This window comes from Stenella coeruleoalba (genome assembly GCF_951394435.1).
Source record: "Stenella coeruleoalba genome assembly, chromosome: 14".
NCBI classification, from domain to species: Eukaryota; Metazoa; Chordata; class Mammalia; order Artiodactyla; family Delphinidae; genus Stenella; species Stenella coeruleoalba.
The window spans coordinates 44,301,322-44,326,761 of record NC_137160.1 but is presented as its reverse complement, the minus strand read 5'-3'; the positions used below and the strand labels follow the sequence as shown (position 1 = coordinate 44,326,761).

The 25,440-nt window shown below is 35.4% G+C and overlaps 1 long non-coding RNA gene across 2 annotated transcripts in view; it reads left to right on the top strand.

Annotated features, from left to right (window-relative positions):
* The first annotated feature begins 1,032 nt into the window (after positions 1-1,032).
* The window catches only part of LOC307196932, a 386,149-nt gene continuing 361,741 nt past the window's right edge, over positions 1,033-25,440 (top strand). For both annotated transcript variants that reach the window (XR_013831291.1, XR_013831292.1), the window contains exon 1: positions 1,033-1,460. This is a non-coding gene — a long non-coding RNA (uncharacterized lncRNA). The remainder of the gene's footprint in view (positions 1,461-25,440) is intronic.

The window sequence follows — 25,440 nt, the reverse complement described above, 5'->3', positions numbered from 1 at the left end:
ATCCCAAGCATAGGAGCTTCTGTCCCCATAGAGTTGGGGTGCACCTGTGTCCTGGCAGGGGGCTGTGTTCTCCAAACAGCAAGCTCGTCAAAATCTAGCTTCATCTCAAGTGTTCCTTCCTTCTGCAGAGGTCTGGGTGGGGCTGAATGTTCCAGCCCTAGGATCACCTAATTTTCCTGACGACCAGACGCATCCTGAGGCTATCTAGGAACCCCACCCTAAATAGCATAAATGCAGGTATGTACAAAAGGAGCTCATTATGAATAACAAAACACACTCCTTGGGCTTCCCTGGTGGCGCAGTGGTTGAGAGTCCGCCTGCCGATGCAGGGGACACGGGTTCATGCACCGGTACGGGAGGATCCCACATGCCGCAGAGCGGCTGGGCCCGTGAGCCATGGCCGCTGAGCCTGCGCGTCCGGAGCCTGTGCTCCGCAACGGGAGAGGCAACAACAGTGAGAGGCCCATGTACCGCAAAAAAAAAAAAAAAAAAAAAAAAACCACACTCCTATCACTTAAGGGTTTTAGAATCTCTGTTCCTGGAAGCCAGGAAAAGACCAAATATGTTTCTTATTATACTCCAAGGTCCTTTTACAAACATTCTATTTTCAACGTATTTGCAACAGATATTGTTTAGGGGAAGAGTTTATCAGCACTTTATCACATAGGTGGAAATTCATCCCATTAGGAACTTATTTATTTTTTTCCAAATATTTAGCCAACATTATTTACCGGGTAAACCCTGCTGTTACAGAGTTGGGCCCCAACAAAGGTCCTCCTGCCCAGTGTCACTTGAGTCAATAGAGGAAGACCGAGTCCAGTTCAGAAGCAAAGGAAAAGTTTTATATTTTGATCAATAAACGGCAAGGTTCGGGATCCCACCGCTAGAGCGCATGCTCTCCCCACAGGTGTGGGCGGGGCTGCTTTATAGGGATCACGCAGTGGGGTTGGGCGGTGGTTGGGTGAGTTCTCGCGGGACGGGTGCAGCGGTGCTGCTCGGGGCTCCAGATCACAGTGCCCGGCTCAGTGGCTCTGCGCACTGCCCACCGGCTGCTGGCTTGAACTGAGTGAATTGCGCAGCCCTTTTGCACACGGCCCACCAAGCTGAGGAGATGACGTGTCGGCGCAGCCATTTTGTTTTTGTTTTTTTGGCGGTACGCGGGCCTCTCACTGTTGTGGCCTCTCCCATTGCAGAGCACAGGCTCCGGACGCGCAGGCTCAGCCGCCATGGCTCACGGGCCCAGCTGCTCCGCGGCATTTGGGATCTTCCCGGGCCGGGGCACGAACCCGTGTTCCCTGCATTGGCAGAAGGACTCTCAACCACTGCGCCACCAGGGAAGCCCGGCGCAGCCATTTTGCACCAGGAACGTCGGCCTGAAGTGCCGGGTGAGAGGCTTCCGCATGCACCCCCCCTGCAAGCACATGAAACTAGACTACACACAAAGGAGAAGAAAAAAAAAGGTTAGACTTTTTTATTATCCAGATTCTATTTTTGTTTCCTGGGTATTGTTAATGGACTTTGTGGGTGACACTCCTTCCCTCTTTATTTCATTTATCATTTTATATGGCTGTATTATTGGATTTTATATTCTGTTTTATTAATATGTTTGCCATTTTTTAAAAAGAGCACCTCTTTTAATTGCTGTCATTTTAGATTATATATTGATATCTACTCATTCAAGGCTCTTGACACACCTGTTCAAAATTTTGGGCTACTTTCATAAGTTTACACTTTCAAATGGAGTTTTTATCTCCCAATTCCAATAAGAACATTTAGGATTTTGATGATAAGTGCTTTAAATATATGTATTATTTTGGGAGGAACTAACAGCTTTACAATGTTGAACCTTCATTCCTATGAACATAATTTATTAAGTCCTTAAAAATATCATAAAGTGCTATTTATTACCTTACGTCTTCTGGAGAAGTTGTATTTTTTCTCATTTAATGGCTCTGATGGATTTTCTAAATTTCAAATGTTTGTTCTATACCTCCTGCTCCCAACTTAACTTTATCCTGCAGATAGATCCTTCTCACCTTCCGTCCGTTTAGAGAAATAGTTGTTTCTAGCCAATACTAAGTCCTTACTAAGCTCAAAAAAGACAAGGACTATTGTGTCTCTAATGCCTAGTCATGTGGTTTTTAATGCATAAATATTATGAATAAATGACTACGTGGTAAATGAATGAAAGAGGTTAGGGATTCTATCATTCAAATTATGCCCTAGATGTAATCGGTAAAGCTGTAAGCACATTCAGTCAACATAAAAGGCAGACTTTTTCATCCCCATATTTTAAGGAAAGGATTGAATTTAGCTAGTGTCTCTTGATAAGAATAAGAAAATCTCAAAGATTTTTGTTCTGAGCCGAAACAGAATTAAGTTCTGTAAGTTGGGCAATTGGAGTCAAAGCTTCTAAAAATCTGTATCTGTGTTTGTGTCTGAGTGTTTTTGGTCTCAATATAGGTATGAAATATTTCAATATAGAGTAAAAAATATTTTCTATGTATTTTAGATATTATTATGTTATCAAGTTAAAACAGGTATTACTTGTATGTATTACCATGAAGAGCAGAGATTATTATAGGTATGATAACAAAATTTAAAAGTATTGGAAATGGTAACCAATATATCCAGACAATTTAGATTTTGCAATTAATATGCAAAACTTTTTATGCAAAATACAAAAACTTCTTCTGTAATATTAGCCTAAAGCAGATTTGAACATTTACTGAATAGGGTATAGAATCTAATTGCAATCTAAGTCTAAGAGGGAAAATTAAATTATGAGTTCAGTCCTTTAAATCCAGGGGAAGTGAAGCAGTTATTGATTATAAATTTTAATTTAAAATCAAGTCTTTTTTTCTAAAGAAGAAAAAGCTTAGCATTGGAGTCACCTGAGAAATATCCAAAAAGAACTGTGTTCCTGATAACAACTTTCAGATCCCTTAATAAATAATATGAGAACAAAATTAATCTGTCATTATAGTAATAAGACATGTACACCTGTAGAACTTCTCCCATTCTTGGATCCTGTTTTTTTAATGAACTGTAATATTTCCCCATCAATTTATTATTTATCATCAGTTGATAGACATTTAAATGTAAAGCAGACTCCATGACTTAGGACAGTAGTTTACAGCCCTGACTTCATATTAGTATAACCTGAAGGGCTTTTAAAAAATACTTGTATCTAGGATCCGTCCCAAACTAAATAAATCAAAATTTTCATCAGGGCTTAGGCATGGGTAATTTGTAAAAGTTCTTTACGTAATTCCAATGTGCATTTAAGGTTGAGATCCATTGATTTGGGATAGAAGATAGATATGTGAGGCATAGTCTAGAAAATTCTGGAGGTGGTCAAAGTCAGCCTCTCTTCTCATTTTACCTAAAAAGCTCATTTATCATGCACAAATGGTAAGCTGTCTCCATGAATCCTTCCCAAAGGTGGCTCACTCAGTAACAATGTAATTGGGAGAAAGTGCACTGTTCAGAACCACTCAGTCAATAGGTACTTGTTGAAAACTTAGTCTATTCCAGATACTAATTTTGTCAGTGGGACTTTTGTGGAGAAAAGATAAGGATTCTTGCCTTCAGTGAATGCACAGTCTACAAGGGAAAGCAGTCAATGAAGCTTTCAGTGACAAAAAAGTTACTGGGTTCTTAGTTTTCACAGATTTCATAAGAAAGAATAGTCATTTTAACATTCAGTCTGTGTTAAGAACTGTAAAACTTAGAGGGAGTGCAATGCTTTGATGAAATAAGTGAGATTTCCATCATAAGTGAAAAGGATAAGTGCAAGAGAAACTCCTTCTCTTTTGTTTCTACCTTGACTCAGAAACATATCTCTTCTTTTAAAAGTTTTAAGAGGAAGAGTGAGTAGCTGATTGGTAAGATCGGTGTGAAGGAATGGAGAATTTGTGGCCGACACCTTCCATTCCCTTTTAGGATTTTTCCTTCTTGAAGAGAGTATATGCTGTGTCTTGTTACTGCTTCCACTTGGAAAAATCACTTGAGTCAGGGCCCAGCCTGCCTTCTTACACCAGTTTTGGGCACATTTTTCTCTCAGTCCTTTTTGTAAGCACGAACAAGCTGCGAGACAGTGAGTCTCTGTTCTGTAGACCTAAAGTCTACTTTACACATGCTATGAAAGGCCTAGACCAGGATAACAAATGTTAGAAAACTTGATGATGACTTTCTACCCTACCCTTGGTTTCCGCCCCAGCCTTACCAATAATAAAACTGGTAGTGTGATTTTGAAAACAATACTTGATTCTTAGATTTTGTTATTGGGATGATGGTGGCCAGAGGGGGGCAAAATTATGGTGAATTACTATTCTTAAAAGCTCATCAAAAAGAAAATATAGGGATTTAAATAGCCCTGAGAAAACCATAATTCAAAAAGGGTCATGCACCACAATGTTCATTGCAGCTCTATTTACAATAGCCAGGACATGGAAGCAACCTAAGTGCCCATTGACAGATGAATGGATAAAGAAGATGTGGCACATATGTACAATGGAATATTACTCAGCCATGAGAAGAAATGAAATTGAGTTATTTGTAGTGAGGTGGATGGACCTAGAGTCTGTCATACAGAGTGAAGTAAGTCAGGAAGAGAAAAACAAATACCGTATGCTAACGCATATATATGGAATCTAAAAAAAAAATGGTACTGATGAACCTAGTGGCAGGGCAGGAATGAAGATGCAGATGGAGAGGATGGACTTGAGGACACAGGGTGGGGGAGGGGGAAGCTGGGGGAAAGTGAGAGAAGCATCGACATATATACACAACCGAATGTAAAATAGCTAGCTAGTGAGAAGCAGCAGCATAGCACAGGGAGATCAGATCTATGCTCTGCTATGACCTAGAGGGGTGGGATAGGGAGGGTGTGAGGGAGGCTCAAGAGGGAGGGGATATGGGGATATATGTATGCATATGGCTGATTCACTTTGTTGTACAACAGAAACTAACACAGCATTGTGAAGCAATTATACTCCAATAAAGATGTTAAAAAAATAATAAATAGCCATTAAAGTACCAATAATAGAAAAAAATGGAACAAGAATTCATCAGTGTTTCTGCTAAAAGGTCTAAGACACCACATGGTCTGAAAACAGATGATTAACCCCAATGCCTTAGATACAAATATCCCTACAGTGGAAAAGGACAATTCGTTAAAGAACCAGTATTGCATAATAGCACTGAAAAAAATAGTCATCTTCTATCTAATTTTTATTCACTGGAAAAAATACTATTCTAATAAATTGTTCACCTAATCAGAATTTTCTAAAAGGAAAGAAATACGGTTTTACTTGTGAGAGGTTTTTTTTTAGTTATTATTTTAAAACTTTTTTTAGCTTATTCTGAATTATGGAGGAGGCCACAGAATGTGTTTTTGGATAAGACTACACTTTGTTGACTTTTGAGGGTAGAGGGGGAAGTGCACCCCAGGATTGTGCAAAAGCATGGAAGTAGTAGCCAAGTCATTTTTGTTGTTGTTAAGCCTTGATGTGGTGGAGGTTTTTTGCATGAATAGAAAAAAAAGCCGAGAGAAAAGTATAGTAAGCATTCATTTGGCTACTGCACAGAATTAGCTAATTTTTTTGTAGTGTTTTCTTTGTCAAATGAAGCAGTACATTATTAATACAGTTGAAGCCACTTTATACCAGTCATAATCCCTTTTATTTCCTTCCAGTGTAAGATTTATATAATTTCCTTCCATATTTGTCATTTTTATTAGATATATTCATATATCATTAAAAATATGAGTATGTTTTGTTTATTAATTTTGTATAAACTCTACATATTATATGCATGATTCAGCAACTTGCTTTAACCACTAAAGTTTTTTTTTTCCTCAATCTTGTCAATATATGAAGGGATTTTTCAAATCTATTTTGCAGTTATTTAACATTTTAATATATTTGAGTTTATTTATATGCCTATTGACAGATTTTAGGTTGTTTCCAACCTAAAAGGTTGTATCTCATTTCTATTGTTTTTGTTTACAATCCTTGAACAAGTTTTCTGGTAAGCAAAAAAGGTGTTTTCTGAGATGAATAGCTAGTTAGCTAGTCAGAGAAAAAGAGTTAGGTTATATCAATAGTATATATATTTTTTCAATTTTATTAGGTTTCCCTAATATTTTCAAGACTGGTGAAAGCTGAAATGTATGCAAGCTCTTGCCATACCACATTTCTTTCAACATTTGATTTTTTATGAGTTATTAATACTGACCAGTGTAATGGGTATGCAATGTATTTATTGTTTTCTCAATTTTGTTTACTAGTGAGTTGATCATGTTTTCACAGGTTAGTTGGTCATTTGGATTTACTCACCTATGATTTGCTTTTTGTTTTTTTCTGCCAATATTTTGTAAGGATTTTTTGGTTTTTATTATTACTTTATAGGATTTTTTTCCTTGAAATATACATCTAAAAAAATCTGTGATGCAATTATGTTCATTCAGTTTGCTGCTTATCTTTTAACTCTATGCGTCTTATGGTATATCTGGGGTACCAGACTTCTTAATTTTGGCCTAGTCAAATATACTTGTTTGTTTATCCCTTTGCCTTAGTGATTTATGCTTTTGTTCTCTTATGTAAGAAATCTGTTTTTATACTGAAGTCATAAAAATACTTATGCACTTTCTTCTTAGTTTCACATAGTTTGGCCCTATATTCCGGGTTTGTAATTAATTTTAAGTCTTTATTTACTATAGCATGTAGTTGGGAACCATTTATAGTCTTTCTGCAGATGAACAGCTAATAATCTGCCTAATAATTCAGTTAATAGTTAACGCCCTTTCTCCAGCAATTTGTCCACCACCTTTTATTTTTGTATATTGTATCCATAAGACAGGCATGTGTTTCTGGGCTCTCTGGTTTATATATTAATCTATTTGTGTCTATGTACATATCAGACTGTTTGGCAATTCTGGCTTTGCAATACATGTTGACATTTGTATCTTTAGTTTTCTGCCTGAGAGGTTCTTTAGCAGAATTTTGTTTTCAGGTTTTCAGTTTGTTTGTCTTTGCAATTTGAGGAATTTCACTCCAATTTTTAAACTTATTTGTCAACCTCAAAAAATCCTATTAGAATTTGATAAGAATTATATTGAAATTATATACTAATATAATGAGGATATTTTTAGGATAGTAATTCTTCCCAGTCATGAATAAGTACTAATAACTCTCAATATTCATAAATTGAAAGATTCAGTATTAAAAGATGTTAACTCTCATAAAATTAGTCAATAAATTCAAAGCAATATCTGACAACCAGATTTTGGGGTGGGGTGGGGAATTCTATAAAGTGATTCTAAAATTTATATATGAATATAAAAAAAGGAAAGCAAAGGCAAATCTTTCAAAGAATAAGAGAAGTTGGAGGATAGACTTTATCAGATGGAAATGTGTATTATAACACTGAATTCATTAAGACAGAGAAGTTTTAGTGTAAGGAATATCAAATAGACCAGTGCAATAGAATAGAGACAGACAGATGTATGGTCTCTTAATTTATGACAGAGGACACATTGAAGTGAAGTTAAAAGGATAGTACTTTCAAAAAATATTGGAGGACCAATTTGTATTCATATTGGGTAAATGAAAAGAATATTCTATTGATATATCACATAATATAATTATTCCTGACAAAAATTGGAGAAAAAATTTCCATGAACTTGGGGTAGAGAAATACGTATTAAATAAGACAAAAACAAGAACATAAAGGAAAAAATCAAAGTTTATAAACTGTCTATATAAAATATGAACTGTTTTTATGGAAAGGCAAAATTAAGACAGTGAAAAGATAAGCTGTAGAGTTGAAGTATATATGTATGTATACATGTGTAAAATCTTATAGAGCAATAAGAAAAGGGGGGGAAATCAAATGGAAAATTGGAGAAAGTAGTTGAGCTCTTAAAGAAAGGGAATATCCAAATGTCCACTACAAACTGAAAAGAGGCTCTAACTCATTGATCATTAGAGAAAGTAAATTCAAAGTATAGTACTACTCTATACCGACCAAAATTAATAAAATGAAAAGATAGATAAGAGATGTATTAATAGCAATGTGGAGTTTCTGGAATTGCTTGCAGTTGTTTCACTAGAAAAGCATTTGCCAATATATAATAAAGCTACCCGTGACCCAGTAAGTCTACTTCCTAGATATATATATATATACCCCTAAAATATTTGTGCATATATTTACCAAAGTCATATACAAGACTGTTCATAAAACTATTCATATAAATCACCTCAAATTCCATTCATGAATAAATTGTGATACACTCAGATGATGGAATAATGTATATTAATGAGGATAAGTAAACAACTGTAGTCAGTAACATGGATGAATCTGAAGAGCAGTATTCCGTAAAAGAAGTTACTAAAAAGAAGCACACATTACATGATTCTGTAAAGTTTAAGAACAGAGAAAATGCATCCATGGGGTTAGGAACCAAAAGAGTGGTTATCCTTATGGTGGAGAATTTAGACACTGGAAGGAGACATGAGAGATGTGTCTTAGTTGCTAGAAATGCCTGTTTCTTGTTCTAGGTGCTTTTTACACAGGTGTGTTCACTCTGTGAAGGTTTTTGCACTCTTTTTAGATCACCCTTTGTTTTGATGTGTGTTCGTACCAGCATGCAGTTAGGAGACAGCTCATCAACTATTTTAACAGGAGTGCTTTACTAAAATGAATTGTTTACTTATTGATGACCTAAAAAATGCAAAAAGAAGAATCACACCATAGAATCACAGCAGCAGCAACTACAAGGAACACTCTCCCTTCTATGAATGAAACACAAAGGGAAGACATTGGCTTTTTTAAATCATGGAAGATTGAAAGAATGATCTCAAGGTACAGAAACCCAGACGTCTGGGGAGAGAGTATTGCTCTGTACTTGAAGAAGGGACCTGTGGAGCTGGCACCCAGACACCAGATCTGGAAATTCCCCATGGTTGATGCTGGTGTCTCTGAGAGACACGATGCAGCTGGTTCTTTAAATATTGCAAAAACTGCTAAGAGTTGATACAGGAAAAAAAACTGCAGTGGTAGAATCATTATGCGGGGAAATGGACAGGAATAGAACAAACGGGGAAGCAAGCAGTAAGGGGCAAGTGTCTTCCTCCTCCAGATCTGCAGTATCCCTCTAGCACTCCTACTGGCAGAGCTAACAGGGAGCTGGCAGAACAAAAATGGAGTTTCAGCATCTCTGCCACAGCATCACTAATCAGAGTACAGACTAATGAGCTTAAAGTAGAGAGGCAACAGCTTGACAACTGGCAAAATATAATACTTCAACAAAAATCATCCTCCTCCCAAAAAGGAAAAAAAATGTTATATAAGAATTAGAACAAATAATGAAAGATTATTTTGTGCCCATAATTTCTAGTTCAGACACAAAACTCAGAAGCTATAAAATAAAGCGCTTGTAGTCATTCATTAATAAGTTATGACTGCAATAATCAATATAATCAAGTTTAAATTTTAAGTGATAACCTGAAAAATAAAACACCCATTTCTCAAAGACCTAATTTTCCTAAAATATAAATGGCATCTATGATTCACTGAAAAGACCAATGATCCAATAGGAAAATGTGTGCAAATTATTTGAACATACAGTTCAACAAAAAGGAAATACATATTTCTCTTAAATATGTGCACAATGCCTAACTCATTTTAAATGAAAGTAAATGAAATTTAAAATTATACTAAAATTTTATCAGGTTTTTAAAAGTTTGACAAAATACTGTGTTGATATGGAGAAATAGGAATTATATATTCCCGGTGGGAGCCTAATTGAAATATTTCTAAGAATAACAAATGTTCAAGCCATTTGACCAACATTTCCTCTTCCAGGAACTGATCTACAGAGCTAATCAAATCTATGCAACATGCCATAAGAGAATAAAAATATATTTATGACTGTTGAGGAAAAAAATCATTATTGCTAATAAAAAGTTATGAAAAAAGTATATTATACAATTTTTATTTCTAAAAAAATTCATTTATTAATTTACCTATATTTGTATAGAATATCCTTTAAAGTATATTCAAAGAAACCTGCTAATAGTAATTGCCTGTGGGGAGGGTAAGTGCTTGGATTGGAGACAAGGTTAGAGACACTTCACTATATAGCTTCACACTATATTCAAAAAATAAATAAATAAGGATATTTTGCATTGTTGATATCCATAGATTGACAGTACTTTCAGCCTCCTCACAGGTCACTTAATTGATTAGGGTCATTTCCATTAATTTCCCTCATCCATGGAAGAAAGATATGGAAAGCAGAATGACATTATCCTTCAGAAACAATATTAATGTCAAGCCATTGTACTGTAAAGCAGTGATTTATGTAATTGCACTGATTTGAAATACTATTGACATTGTATGCTATTGACATTGGTTCCACGTTTTAATTTTTACTTGAACATTTTAAGTATTGAAATTCTTATGTATGTGAATAATAATAATGGTGATAATAATAGATAGAACAGTAGTAATTTGAAGCTCTAAGAGACTTGTTGAGCTCTTAAAGGAATATTGCATTTTTCATGCCAGTTAGGTTTAGCACAGTTAATATACAAATCTATAAACCACCTTTTTATTCTCCTAATGACAAATAGAATTATTATAATTAAGTTAATGATCAGATTTGTAGCTACTTCAACCATCTGTGAATGAGCCACAAGCACAGAAATGAGCCCCTAGTAGAGATTTAACACATTTTGCATACAGGAGAGCCTCACATCAGTTACTGCTTTCAAATACTTATGCATAACAGTAGTTAAAATAGCTATCCGTCATTAATTCTTTTTTTCTTTTTTACATCTTTATTGGAGTACAATTGCTCTACAATGGTGTGCCAGTTTCTGCTTTATAACAAAATGAATCAGCCATACACACACACATGTTCCCATATCTCTTCCCTCTTGCGTCTCCCTCCCTCCCACCCTCCCTATCCCACCCCTCTAGGTGGTCACAAAGCACCGAGCTGATCTCCCTGTGCTCTGCGGCTGCTTCCCACTAGCTATCTATTTTACGTTTGGTAGTGTATATATGTCCATGCCACTCTCTCACTTTGTCACAGCTTACGCTTCCCCCTCCCCATATCCTCAAGTCCATTCTCTAGTAGGTCTGTGTCTTTATTCCTGTCTTACCCCTAGGTTCTTCATGACATTTTTTTTTCTTAAATTCCATATATATGTGTTAGCATACGCTATTTGTCTTTCTCTTTCTGACTTCACTCTGTATGACAGACTCTAGGTCCATCCACCTCATTACAAATAGCTCAATTTCGTTTCTTTTTATGGCTGAGTAATATTCCATTGTATATATGAGCCACATCTTCTTTATCCATTCATCCAATGATGGACACTTAGGTTGTTTCCATCTCCGGGCTATTGTAAATAGACGTCATTAATTCTTTATGAAAATACAAATAATGTATTGTGCACTTTATACACAAACAGCACTGTCCAGTAAATGACCTTGGGAGCACTCTCTGCATTGCCTGGTGAAGAGCTGGTTGGAAAACGGGGGTTCTCCTTTCCAGGAGGAAAGGCTATTCTTGACCTCAGCTTTAAGGGAGAAAGATCCCAGTTCTTTAATCTCCAGGGACTACAGCCAGCTCTCCCATCCTTCCTTGAAGAGTTTCTCTCCAAGATTTTTGTTGTTATAGCATTCTCTTTGTCATTGAGTCCCGTAAGTCCACTCCCATGCTCGATTCGTTAAAAACAAAACAACAGTGGAGAGGCTTTTCTCTGCTGGAGTCATTCTGCAGAATTCCAGACTCACTGTGTGGCCAGCTGTGCCCTAGGCCAACCACATCTCTCCAAAGGATGCCAAGAGAACTTGTTCTGTTTTATAAATTCCTGCTTCAAATGCTGGAATTTCCATCGTCATAGAGAATTATATTACATATAATGACATAGTAGTTGTTATTGTACAAATGAGAAAAGGGAGTCTTAAAAAAAATTACATTATTCAAGATCACACAACCTGCTAATTATAGAGTCCATATTTGAGAGAGGTTTGTCAGAACCTTAATCCTTAACTTGCATGACTGTTTATGTGTTTTCATTGTTGTCACTTTTCTGTTATAAATTGTCAGTAGAGGGGACTTCCCTGGTGGTCCAGCGGTAAAGAATCCGCCTTCCAATGCAGGGGACGCAGGTTCGATCCCTAGTCAGGGAACTAAGATCCCACATGCCTCGGGGCAACTAAGCCCGCGCGCCACAACTGCTGAGCTTGCGCACCTCAACTAGAGAGCCCACGAGCCCTGGAGCCCATGCGCCACAACTAGAGAGAGAAGACCCTCACGCCACAGCTAGAGAGAAGCCCGTGCACTGCAACGAAGACCCGAAGCAGCCAAAAGAATAAATAAAATAAATAAATAAATATTTTTAAAAATTGTCAGATCGGTTTAAAACCAGGTGATAAGGAGATCCTAAGAAGCCTACCAAAAGTAAACTTTTTTTATAATGGAAATACATATCTCACAGCTTTATTGCATGGTTGCTTTTTAAAATACACTTTTTTTGGGGGGGTGGGGTACGCGGGCCTCTCACTGTTGTGGCCTCTCCTGTTGCAGAGCACAGGCTCCGGATGCGCAGGCTCAGCTGCCATGGCTCACGGGCCAGCTGCTCCGTGGCATGTGGGATCTTCCCGGACCAGGGCACAAACCCGTGTCCCCTGCATCAGCAGGCGGACTCTCAACCACTGCGCCACCAGGGAAGCCCTAAAATACACTTGTTTAATCATCATAAACTTTTCATTGAATATATAAAAAAATTATTGCAGGCTTTTCCACAGATCTGGAATATAACCAGAATCCTTTAGTAAGGATAATATTGCTTCTCTCTATGGAATGTCTAGGCTGTTTACCTTCCTCATTTTGGGTGCTTAGTAAATTGTCCTCCTAGAATCATGGATTATTGCTTTCCTAGATTTGACTTCAAGGTATTCTCCAGGTTATGACATCCAGTATTATACTCCCAAACAGAGACAAACATTTCCCTGTCATCTACAAAAACAGTTTTCCATACATAATCCTCACCTATTGAGCCCTCACTCTCTCATGCCTTGAAATTCTACTCATCCTTAGCAGAAGATTATAAGATTCTACATTTTTGTAAGTAAACACTTCTTTTCCCTTAAAATGCAGAGGTTAAACTAAACTCTTGAGTTAGAAATCTTGATAGTTTTGCATATAATTTTCCTCAGTGCTAAAAAAAGTTTACAGTATCATTGGTTCATTGATAGATCAATGAAATAGGATTGTTTAATTATGGAAAAGCAGACACAGTCATAAAATAATCCAAATTTTGTATTAAAAATTTTGTACATGTACAATATATTCTCTTTTCTTAAGTATCACAATATCCTGTCTCACACTATGATACTGAACAAATTACAAGACACTATTTTAATCATGAGCAATCTCATACTACTATTTACTAGTGTCCCCCAAACATTAGGCTTTCTTTTCGATTTGATTGCTGCCTGAGAAAACTCAGCTCTCTGCCTTCAAAATCACTAATGTAAGTTGGAAGAAAATAATCATCCTTACCATATGATTTGATGATTTGTTTTGTCAATGTATTCAAATAGCATAAAGGATGATGCAGAAAGTTATCTTGATATAAGATTTTAAAGTTTCTGTTTAGTTATACCCATTATAAATATAATTATATGAATCATCTCAAATTTCAATTCAGTTTTTGAATCATCTACAATTTGTACATTGGTTTTATTGTGTCAAAGTATAGCTTTTTAATAAATCAACAACAAGATTATTGCCCTGGGAGAAAATAAAAGCATGGAATATGAACATACAATATAGGATATTTCAAAAGTTTGTGTTGTTTCTGTCTACTATTCAAATAAGGAGTCTTGAACACGTTATAAGCATAGGAGACAACAGTGCATCTGGACTTCGTTAAAGTTAAAAACTTCTGCTATGCAAAAGGTAATGTCAAGAGAATGAGAAGACAAACCACAGACTGGGAGAATATATTTGCAAAAGACATATCTGATAAGGATTGTTATCCAGATCATACAAAGAATTCTTAAAGCTCAAAAATAAGAAAACAACCCCCCCCCCCAAAAAAATGGGCCAAAGATCTTAACGAACACCTCACCAAAGAAGCTATACAGATGACAAATAAGTATAGGAAAAGATTCTCCACATCGTATGTTATCAGAAAAATGCAAATTAAAATAACAATATCACTACACACGTATTAGAATGGCCAAAGGATATGGAGCAACAGAACTCTCATATGTTGCTAATTGAAATGCAAAATGGTACAGACCCTTTGGAAGACAGTTTGAAGATTCCTCACAAAACTAAACATATTCTTCCAGCAATCGTACTCCTTATTATTTACCCAAAGGAGTTGAAAACTATGTGCACACAAAAATCAGTCCACAGATATTTATAGCCACTTTATTCATAATTGCCAAAACTTGAAAGCAACCAAGGTAGGTGAACAGTTGAATAAAATGTGGTAGATCCAGACAGTAGAATATTACTATTCAAGGCTAAAAAATGAGCTGTCAAGCCATGGAAAGACATGGAGGAATTTAAATGCATTTTACTAAGTGAAAGAAGCCAATCTGAAAAGGCTACATTTTGTAAGATTCCAACTATATGACATTCTGGAAAAGGCAAAATTATGGAAACAATAAAATCAGAGGGGCTGGGGAGTAGGAATGAATAGGCAGAGCACAGAGGGTTGGGGGGGGGTGAAAATACTCCGCATGGTACCATAATGATGGATACATGTCCTTATCCATTTGTTTAAACCCACAGAATGTACACCACCAAGAGTGAACCCTAATGTTAACTATATGAGTGCTTACCATGTGTCAGTGTTTCTTCAGTTATAATAAATGTACCGCTTTCTACTTTCATGGGGGATGTGGATAACGGGAAGCTACACATGTGTGGGGGCCAAAGGTACAGAGAAAGTCTATCTTCCCCTCGATTTTGCTGTAATCCTAAAACTGCTCTAAAAAATAAAGTCTTAGTAAAGAAAAAGATATTTAAGACATGCAAACATTTCTAAGAATGTATCATAAGAAAATAAATTGCATAGCTCTATGTATAAAAATATAGAAAGGCACAGTTTAAAATACCTAAATTTAGGGGAAAAAAGCCAGTTAATATTATCAACCTGAGATTTATTAAGCAAATTATGACATAATACTTCCATGAAATACTATCCAGCCATTAAAAATGGTGATAAAGATATGTGTATTTGTAACACATGGAGTCACGTTACTGTCATATTTTTTCTAAAGAATCGTTGATGTAGGTTTATATATGTTATGTATTTTCTTAAAGAAACATACATATAGACAAAATTTGGAAGGTTATACAGCAAGACATATGATTACAGATTTATTTTGCATTTTAATTTGTGCATTTAGCAGTATATTCCATTTCTTCTTCAAAGAACAAATATATGTTGCGTAATTAAGTAAAGGTTTTTAAAGAGAATATAAGGAATCACATGTGGCAGAAATAAATTATTTTTAATTACTTTTGGTAAATGTTGGTAATTTATTTTCATCATATACCTGAGGCTCCCAAAGTTATTTATTATACCGAGCTGAAACCAATTTGAATGCCATGATTGAAATCAGAGGCATTGGTCCTAATATTTTATCTCTAACAGTTTGCTGATAAAATGATGTGGAAAATACATTACTTTTAAATTATAGGTTATAAGATACAAAACACGAAACACATCCAGTCCTATTGGATCAATGTCTTGTTAGTTCTCTGGATATGGAGGTGCCTAATTTCCTTCCTGCATAACTGTTAATACTGAAAAGGTCCCATAGTTAAATTTTATTTCAAAGAACACTGGCAATTACTTAAATGTATATATGAAATGGTATAGTTAAGCTGTTTTAAACTATATAATCAACTGGTACCTTGAAACAGCAAATATCTTTTTTTTCCTTTAATTATCACGAGGGAAAAAATTAAAGATTTTGAGGAAGAAACATTTTACTATTTAGAGTGCTATAACCATCTCTTTCTTCACTTTGAGCTCAGAAGCAAAACAAAACGAGAACAGAGTGAAACAAGCAGCTACTACTCCTACTTTTTCTCTTTGAGTACTTTTCTGCATGATTTCAAATTGTTTCAGGAAAATAGAACAATGTTTTTCATAATAATTGTGGCTAACGTGCATCACTACCATTTTGAGTTGGATTGAGATACTGCTGAAGGAATTTTTCTTTATCATAGTAAAATCAATTTAAAAATAAGAATATTTCTACCATATAATATGAATGACTAAATAAGGGCAGGTTTTATTTTAGAAAGTATTACAATCAGACTGTTTGTATTGACACACAGCTCATCCAAAGATAAATACCCAAAGATAACCTTTGTCATTTTTTTCATTAAGAGTAGTGAGAAGAAAAATATGACAATAGCTACTGTATAATGCATTAAAAAGCTTTATTAAATTGTCAATGTTTGTTTCCTTTTTTGGAGTTCATCTGAAATATTAAGTTTGGTATCTGATAGATATATTTTGGCAAGTGACAGAGATTCACAGAAGACGTAACTGCTGATATAAATATAATCAATTAGGGAAGATAGACCTGCTACCAAGTAAATTACAACAGAGTGTGAGGTGCATCACCAGAAGCAGAGTTGAATGACTTTTGGTTTTCTTTAACCGAACTGTGCAGGCTAGTGGCGGTTTTCAAACTTTAACATGCAGCAGAACAGCCTGGAGTGTTCACTATAAAAGAAGTTGCTGGGACCCCTTCAGAGCTTTTGAGCCTGTAGGTCTAGGCTGAGGTTTGAGAATTTTCATTTGTTACGAGTTTCCAGGTGATGCTGTTGGTGCTATGCTGGGATCATACTTTGAGAATTTGTTTTTGATCCTTTATTGCAACCATTTCCAATACATAATACAATATACATACTATATAATGCAACCACATCCACCTGTCTCTAAAATAGCCTTAAAATGTCTTTACTTTTTCCTCCTCTACTTCTCTATTTTTTCTTTTTAAAGAACATCGACACAAGTGTTTAGGAAAATTACATTTTAAGACTCAGGATGATACGTAGAAAGCTATTCCAATTTCCTCACCTTCCTTCTTGTGATTCACACAAAAGCTTAGTGAACTCTATTCAAATTGATAGATAAAACTAATCTGCTTTTGAATCGAGCAAGTTTTCATCATCTTCTACGATAATAACACCAATATTAGTAAAATAGCTAATATTCTTACCTAAGTTTGATTTAAATAAAACTGGAAACAAAAGTAGATAATATTATGCTATTTATTTTTTTTAAACTTTCACATTTTCAATTTTTCAAATCATGAAGTATTCCATGAACAATAGGGTTAGAACACAGTTAATAGAGTCTAGGACATAATTTTTACAAATAAAATCTTTAATCTGCCTTACATTTTAAATTATGCATTAAAAACTTTTAGATGTACTCAGATGCTTCTTAACTGCAAATAACAGAAATCCCCTGTGGCTAACTTAAACATATCAGAAGATATGACAGCTTTCGGTCTAAAAGGTGCAGTCAAGACAGGAGCTCTCAACGAGTGGGCTGTAGAAAGAGGTGATGCCATTGCTCCCAGACGCTAGTCCTGGCTGCCAGACCTTAACCTCTCCACAGCTGTGTCGGTAAACTGACTACCCACGACAGTTCAGTTTCACTCTTGACGAATCCAAGTCCTAGTGAAAGGATCTAATTGTCCAAGCTCTGTCATACGTGAGCCTGTAGATGCCAGAGAGTGGGGGCGATACCATCGGACACTCTTGGGCTACTAATAGAGGGAAGCAGGGCTCCACCGCGCCTGTGCGTGATTCCTTTCAAACCAAAAGGTGTTTAGATGCCTTTTAGCCCCACTATAACAGGGGTAATAGAAAAATAGAAACAAAAACCCATTATTCCTGCTGTTACCTTTTTGTTCACATTTAATGACTCACATTCTCCTTGCCCACATAGAATTTCACGGCTGATTAAATTCAAGAAAAAAAAACTTTACATGTGATGTTATCATTAGATTTCACACCTTCAGGGATGGGAATTCAGAAGAGGTATTATTACTACTTTTTGAAGAATTAAAAAATTAAGCCTCAGAGAAGCTATGTAACTTCTTCACAAACACAGACAAAAAGTTTCAAACAGAGATAGGTAGCACCTTTTGACTTCCTTTTTACAGTAACATACTGGTAAAATGTTTGGTTCAAAAAAAATTATTCCATGTCTGTTTCTTTCCGTAATGGTGCTATATCTATTAGGATGCATTTGATTTCAAGTTACAGAAAGCAAAACTAGCACTGGCCTACAAAGGTAGACATTTATTATATCAGAAAAATGAGTCTCAAATTGGGGTTGCTCCAGGTTGGATAATATACTTCAGTGGTTTCAGACCCTGTTCTCTTCCAACACTCTTAGCTTCTCCTCATGGCTACATCTTCATGCATAGTGCACACAAACAACCCCACCTATGGACAGGAAGTCACCGACTTGGCTTATAAACATCTTGAATTGAGAGACCCTCCCCAGAGTTCCACAGCACTCTTCCCCTTAACAACTTAACACCAGTATAGTAGGGGATGTCTAAGCCAATCATTTTTGTTTGAAGATATTGAAATATAGGTCTTCCTTTCAAAAAATTTCTTGTACATGTGTTGATGATTAGAAAGATAGCGGTGTTGTGGTTTTTGTTTGTTTGTTTTTGATTATGGCCTTTGTATTGCAGTTATTGCAAAAGTTTTCAAAGCAGTAGACAACTGCAGCATTCTTGGGCACATGCCATAAAATGTCATCCAAGACAGCTGCCCGGGATCTGTGTGTGAGCTTGACATGGCATGAAAGCTGTCTAGTAACGAGTGAATATTTAACACCTTGTGTTATGTTAGACATGGTATTAGTCCTTTCAGAATTTTTTATTTTGTTTTGTTTTTAATAGTGTGAGTGCTCCCTGTTTAACATTTAAATTTATGATTAGGAATGCTGGCAGTTGTTTGATTCACTATCGAAAAGAAACTCTCCTAATAATTTCAAATCAATCCAGAGATTGATTTAATTGAACAAGACATTAAAATACCAAGACAAATTTGTTTTTAAAGACTATCCATTTGCAAGTGCATATGTGTGAGAATCGGTCTGAGAGGTGACAGGTGGTGAGGGGAACAGGGATGGAAAGTGTTTATGTGTTTGCTTTGAAAATATAAGGAAATATGTTTTTAATAATATGCAGAGATACAGAATCATAAGTTTCAGTTATGAAGTAAGGCTTATGAAATCCGGTGCTAGGCTACCTCATCAAGATGAGAAGAGAAAGGTTAGAGAAGTTTTCTGTTTCAGTTACCTCAGGGGAAAAACTAATAAATAGAGTGAAATTTTTCTAGAATTAAATTTTGTATTTTTTTCCTATCACAGATACAAAATTTTCTCCCAAATTTTATTCATTAGTGGGGAGATGTAAGATTGGTAAATGTAATAGTATAACCATTTAAATATTTAAGCCATGCATTTTTTCAGAAATTATATTTATCTATTTATAAAAGTTACATGTATTATGGTATACTAAGCTTGTTTATTTAAGATGAAAAGTGATCACATAGGCCCTGTTTTTGTTTGCCATGGATATATGTTATGTGGATTTTTTTTCTCTTACTACTCAGAAAAATTTTATTTTTCCTTATTTATCAGTTACTGTGAGAGATTGTTAAAAATCTGCCACATGATTGTGGATGTGTCAGTTTCTTCACTGTAATTCTGTCATATTTTTGCTGCACGTAAATTTCAAAATATTTATGTTCTTGTTATATCAGGAGTTTTATTTTTCCTTTAATGCCTTTAATACCTATTTTTCTGTTATTCACATATACTAGCTTTCAATTTGTCTTTTTTTGTATTCCTTTAGTTTTCTTTTTAGTGACAAATTTTCTTTGCTCTTAAATTGTAGTCATGTCTTCTGTAAACAGAATAAAGAAACAAATTTTGTTTTTGATCAACCTGAAATGTATTAACTTTCACATTTCTGATGTATTTAGACACCACCTCATTCTGTGCTTCCTTTCTTTTTATTTTCTTTTGTAGGTGGGGGGGGCTTCTTTTTTTTTCTTCTTAACACTGTTCACATCTATTGGTTAAGTTGTCATTCTTTTTTTTTGTCACGTACACATACTTTCTCTATTATTTTAATGAGTGTATGCATATTCAGCTTATTTTGTCTGTACTTGATCAGTATCTTTCACGTTATCCTCACAAAACTAAGAAATTTATGACATGATATTCTAATGTCAAATTCTGTCATTCCTTCTTTTACAGATTTCTGTTTAGTATTTAGTTTGACCTTGATCCTGATTCATTCTAAATTCTACTTAGTTTCACCAAATAGTCATTATTATTACACGTTTATGAATTCTAAATTAAATATTTATTTTCAAAGAAGTAGCTTTATTATTCAGTTTTAAATAGCAAAGTGTTATTTACATGTGCCCATTTGTTTGCCAATATCTTTACTCCCACTGCTTCTGGCAGTTCATTTCTTCTGGGATAAATCCCCTTCTTTCTCAAATACATCCTTTAGTGATTCTCGATAACAGCTGCATTTGTTTCCCTGAAAATGTGTTTTATTTCACCTTCAGCTTTGAATGATCATTTAAATAAATATGGTGTTCCACAATGAGAATGATTTTTTCTCATTGTTTTTAAGATAGTATCACAGTATCTTCTGTTTTTTTCCTGTTGCAGAGTTGGCAGTCAGTTTAATTTTCCTATATATGAGAGCAATTTTTAAGAAACTTTGTCTCTGTCATTCTAGAGCTGCAATTTCTATCCTGGAAATGGCTTTATTATTTTTTGTGGAATTTAGGAACCTGAAAAATCCTTGTTTATAACTCTTTGAATATTTTTTCCCCCTCATTTTCTCTGTTCTGTGCTTCTGGAATTCCTCATTATTATATGCTGAACCTTCTTACCCTATTCTTTATGCCCTTCATTTCTTTATTTTTCTGCAAGGACTTTCGGTAAACATCTTTTAATATTTCCCAGTTCATCACTTCTCTCTGCAGTTGTCTCAGATCTGCTGTTTAATCCTTTTTCCCCACTGAGTTTTCATTTCAATAATGACATTTTTATTTCTAGAACATCTATTTTGTTATTTGCAAAATCACACATCTGGCTTCACAGTGTGTTATCATTTTCTCATGTTTTTAATTTTATACTCATTATCAGAGACAGTTCTATTATCTAAAGTTCCTTGGCATATAATACCATGTTTGTAGTGTCTGTCGGTTCTTAGTTATTGAGGATTGCTTCCTTATATCTTACGTAATTTTAGCTAGGATACATATATACAGCGGGGCATTGATTCGTTGAAATCCTGTAGGGCTTGGGTTCAGTGTATGTCACTCCAAAGAAGTCTTTGTTTCTCTGCCTGGGGAGCACTCAAGGGTAATAACAACTGTGAAAAATAAAGACTGGAGAAATGCAAAACGTACCTCAAAACCACATACACTCAAAAACAAATAAAATACTGAACTAAGAAGAAACATGGAAAGAAAGTGAATGATAAAACTTGACATTTTTCTACTTCACAAAGAGTAATGTCTGACTCTTTGTTCACCTTGGCCAATTATTTCCATTATAGGTTCCACATTAGTCTGCTCCTTTTCATTTTAAGTCACTGAAAAGAATCTATAACTCGCTAGCTGCCTTTACGAGAACTGAAGTTTGTTTACATTAAAGAAAATTTTTAAGTGTTTTTTGTTGCTGTTAAAACTTGTTTTTTACCTTGCACAAAGGAAAACTGTTACATATTTTACAGCTCTTTTAACAGTTTTATTTACCACTACATTATATGGCAGCAGCATTATCTAGCAAGTCAGTGTACATTTATCAAGCCTCTACTCAATACACTATACTAAGTATACTTTTGAAATGTGTACTGCCATTGACACTGACACTTTCTATTATTGACAAGTGGGTTATTTTAATTGAAAATGATATAATCAGTTGGAGGAGAAGCTCTTTCACAGAGAGAATAAGTTACTCCTTTTCTAGTAGAATGTGTTTTTGCATATCTTAAAAGTTTAAGTGTATTCTGACCGTTTATATTCGGGTTTGATTAACCTTAATTTTTTAGATTCTATTGAAGGTTGTGTTTTCTAGAAACTGATTCTGGAGTGGAGTTTAGAATGCAAGATGTTTGTTAGGGTGTGACATTGGTAGAAATCAACCCCTGGGAAAGGAAGAGGAAGGAAGCAAGAGTGGGCAGAAGGACAAGTTCAGCTGCAGTGCAGGTCTGGCGACAGCCTTGACTGAACCTACAAGAGAGCTGGTGCTAAATGACCCACCAGGGTTGTCCCAAATATAATGACATATAATCCAGGATTTTATAGCCTTCTTCCATCAGACATTGGCTATATACGTCCTGGAAAGGGCATGACTTCTCAGATTGGATTGGCAGCTGAAGGCTGTCATTCCTGGAAGCTGGTCATTGAGCCCTTCTATGAGGCAGGATTTGGGCATCACGTTGCCATGTCTACTATAGATTCCAAATATTCTTAGTTGGCAATGTACTTAAATCATGTAGAATTCATTGTCTAGAAAATGATGTAATTGTCATGGTGTCAATCTTGAGGTTATACTATAGAGAATTAAATGTTAGGAACTTAACTGAAGAAATAGAGGTAAATGTATTATAATTAACACAGTCAGTTGCTCTCAGTATTTGCATTCCAAATTGGATGTGAAGCGTTTGAAAGGATTTTGTAGTCATTTTAGCCTGATTTAACAAACTATGAAAGGAGTTAGGGTATTTCCTATAACGCATCTGAATAATCAAGGATTTTACCACAATCACAGTGTTAATTCCCATCCTCCCTAATCATGAGGATGAAAGCACACTTGCTGCTACTTGTTGCCTTTTCGTCCAGGAGAGTCTTGAGCACACATTTGGAATGTAATCTCATTCCCCTTCACCAAGATACAGCAGAAGACAGGTTCTAACATTCACTCTTGTACAATTTAAATATAAAAGGTTGCTTAGTTCAGTCTTGTTTTTTACAAGTGCTGAACTGTAGGTGCCTAGTACTCTTCTACTTCTGGCCACAGAAATCTCCTGCTAGTGGCAATTATAAAAGTGTTTCTCTTTCCTTCACTCACGAGTTTTTGATATAGTGACTTTTTTTTCTTTCCAGTACATTTCACCCTCCAACCCAAAATAATTACTGTTACTTTACTGCCCACTTTACTTCCCTTTTTGTTTGTTATTGCTAACGAATGCATATGACCCATACATGTGACGTGGGTCATATGCAACCCTAAGAAACAAGTAATATGATATGAAACTAAGTCTCATATGGAGCTAAGCTTACCATCCTGGACCTTGAAAAAATATTGTTTCAAAGGGGGACAATATGAAAGTAAATATCTTTACTTTGGCAATCTTAACTGTCTCTATTACCACTAAAATTATGAATTGGCTTATCTGAGAGATTTCATGGTCTAAGAAATTCTTCAGGGGACTACTAAATTTTGAAAGCCTAGAACTAAAAGATAAATTATCAGCCTGAAATACTCTCTGAAAGAGAAGATACTGGAAAGATACCAATAGGCTTCTTTCACAATTCCAGAGTGTTCCACCTATGAGAACTAGTGATGAGAATGAACTTCTTCCCATGAAGTGCTGCTCGATTCAATTAAATTAGTAATGAAATCAGATTGTGCTTTCAAAACTTTCCATTAACTTTAAATGTATATATATGTTTAACTTCAGTTAAATAAAAATATATGTGGATTCATTGGGAATAAATAAATAGACTGTAAGACTAACTAAAAGTATAATTTCTTAAATAGAAGGGAATGCTGCTTTTAAAATATGGCTACAAATTTTTTGACAATCATCTTATTGCGAGGTGGGCCCCCCTCCCCTTGTGTCTGAGTGGGTTTGTAATTTCTTTGACTAGGAGATTATGGTAGAAATGACTGAGGTTTTCAAGGCTAAGTCAAGAAGTCATGTATCTTCTGCCTTGTTCCGTGGAAAACTTGCTCTTGGAGTCCAGGGACATGATGGAAGAAGTTTGACTATCTTCAGGCCACCAAAGTTTGAGGAAGCCCAAGCCATGTGGAGAAGACTCAGGTAAGAGCTCAGGTCTGCAGAGCAATCTGAGCTCAGGCTGAGTCACCCCACCTAGGTGCCAAACATGCAAGTACAAGATCCTCGAGATGATTCCAGTTCTGGTCCTTTGAGTTATTCCTCAGTAGCTGAGGTTTCCAAGTTTAGGCTCAGGCCTTGTGAAGCAGAGATATGCCGTCCTTATGGTACCTGTCCAAACTCCTGACCCACAGGACTTCTGAGCATAATAAAAGGATTGTGGTTTTATGCCACTAAATTCTGAGGTGATTGTTATACAGCAGTAGGTACTTGGAATGCTCAGGTGCTACAGTTGTATGTACAATCTTACTCCAATAAGAAGGAAAAGAAGTGGAGTTCATGACAAAGCCTTAACTTCAAATATTTCCAGCACAATTCTCTAATTACAGGATGTTCCCAGAGTCAGACCCACATTAACTGTCAGTAATTTTTGTATGCAAATCAATGCTCAAATTTATAAGCTATTTTTACTTTTAAAATGTTCTGTACCAAGTTTACATTTAAGCAAGAAACTTTCTATTCTTTTAAATTATTTTATCTATTAAATATGCACTAAATGATTTCCATATATATGTAAAATAAAAATTAGAAAAATGTAAACCTTTTGTTAGCAGTGATTTAACCAATATTTCTTGATAACTCTATTCAAAAGTACTGGGATGTATGATACCCACAAGGATAATATAGCTACTTGATAAATTGATTTTGTATGTGTTACTTAGATGTTTCAATAGGCCTTCTGTTGAATGAAAATAGACATTTAGTAAAACCATTTTCAGGGTAAAATATTCAATAGCTTTTCCTATTGCTCTAAATAAGAACATTTCCCCTTGTATTAAAAAAAAAAAAATCCTTCCTGACTTAGCATTTTCTTTTTTAGGCTTTTCCTAAGGCTGAGAGTTTACTAGCTAATCAGCAAAATTCCTGTAAGTACTTAGAGGAGAGAGACTAAAAAGACTATAAAATTGCTGCATACATTCAAGCCCATAGTGATTTGGAACTTTTATTAAAAGTTTGCTGAAAGTTCCAAGTATTTACAAGCCTGAAGTAAGACCAAGCTACTGATAGGTTCCCTGTTCAACTCTCAAATGGCATTAGCTTTGGCCTCTATTATTAGTGCGTTTCATAAAATGCCATGGATTATGTGTAATATTATAGACCGATCCATGCACTGTCTGAGCTGGAAGGAAACTTGGTGGTCTAGTTCAAACCACCAACTTAAAACCAGAATTGAATTGCTTCACTGACTGT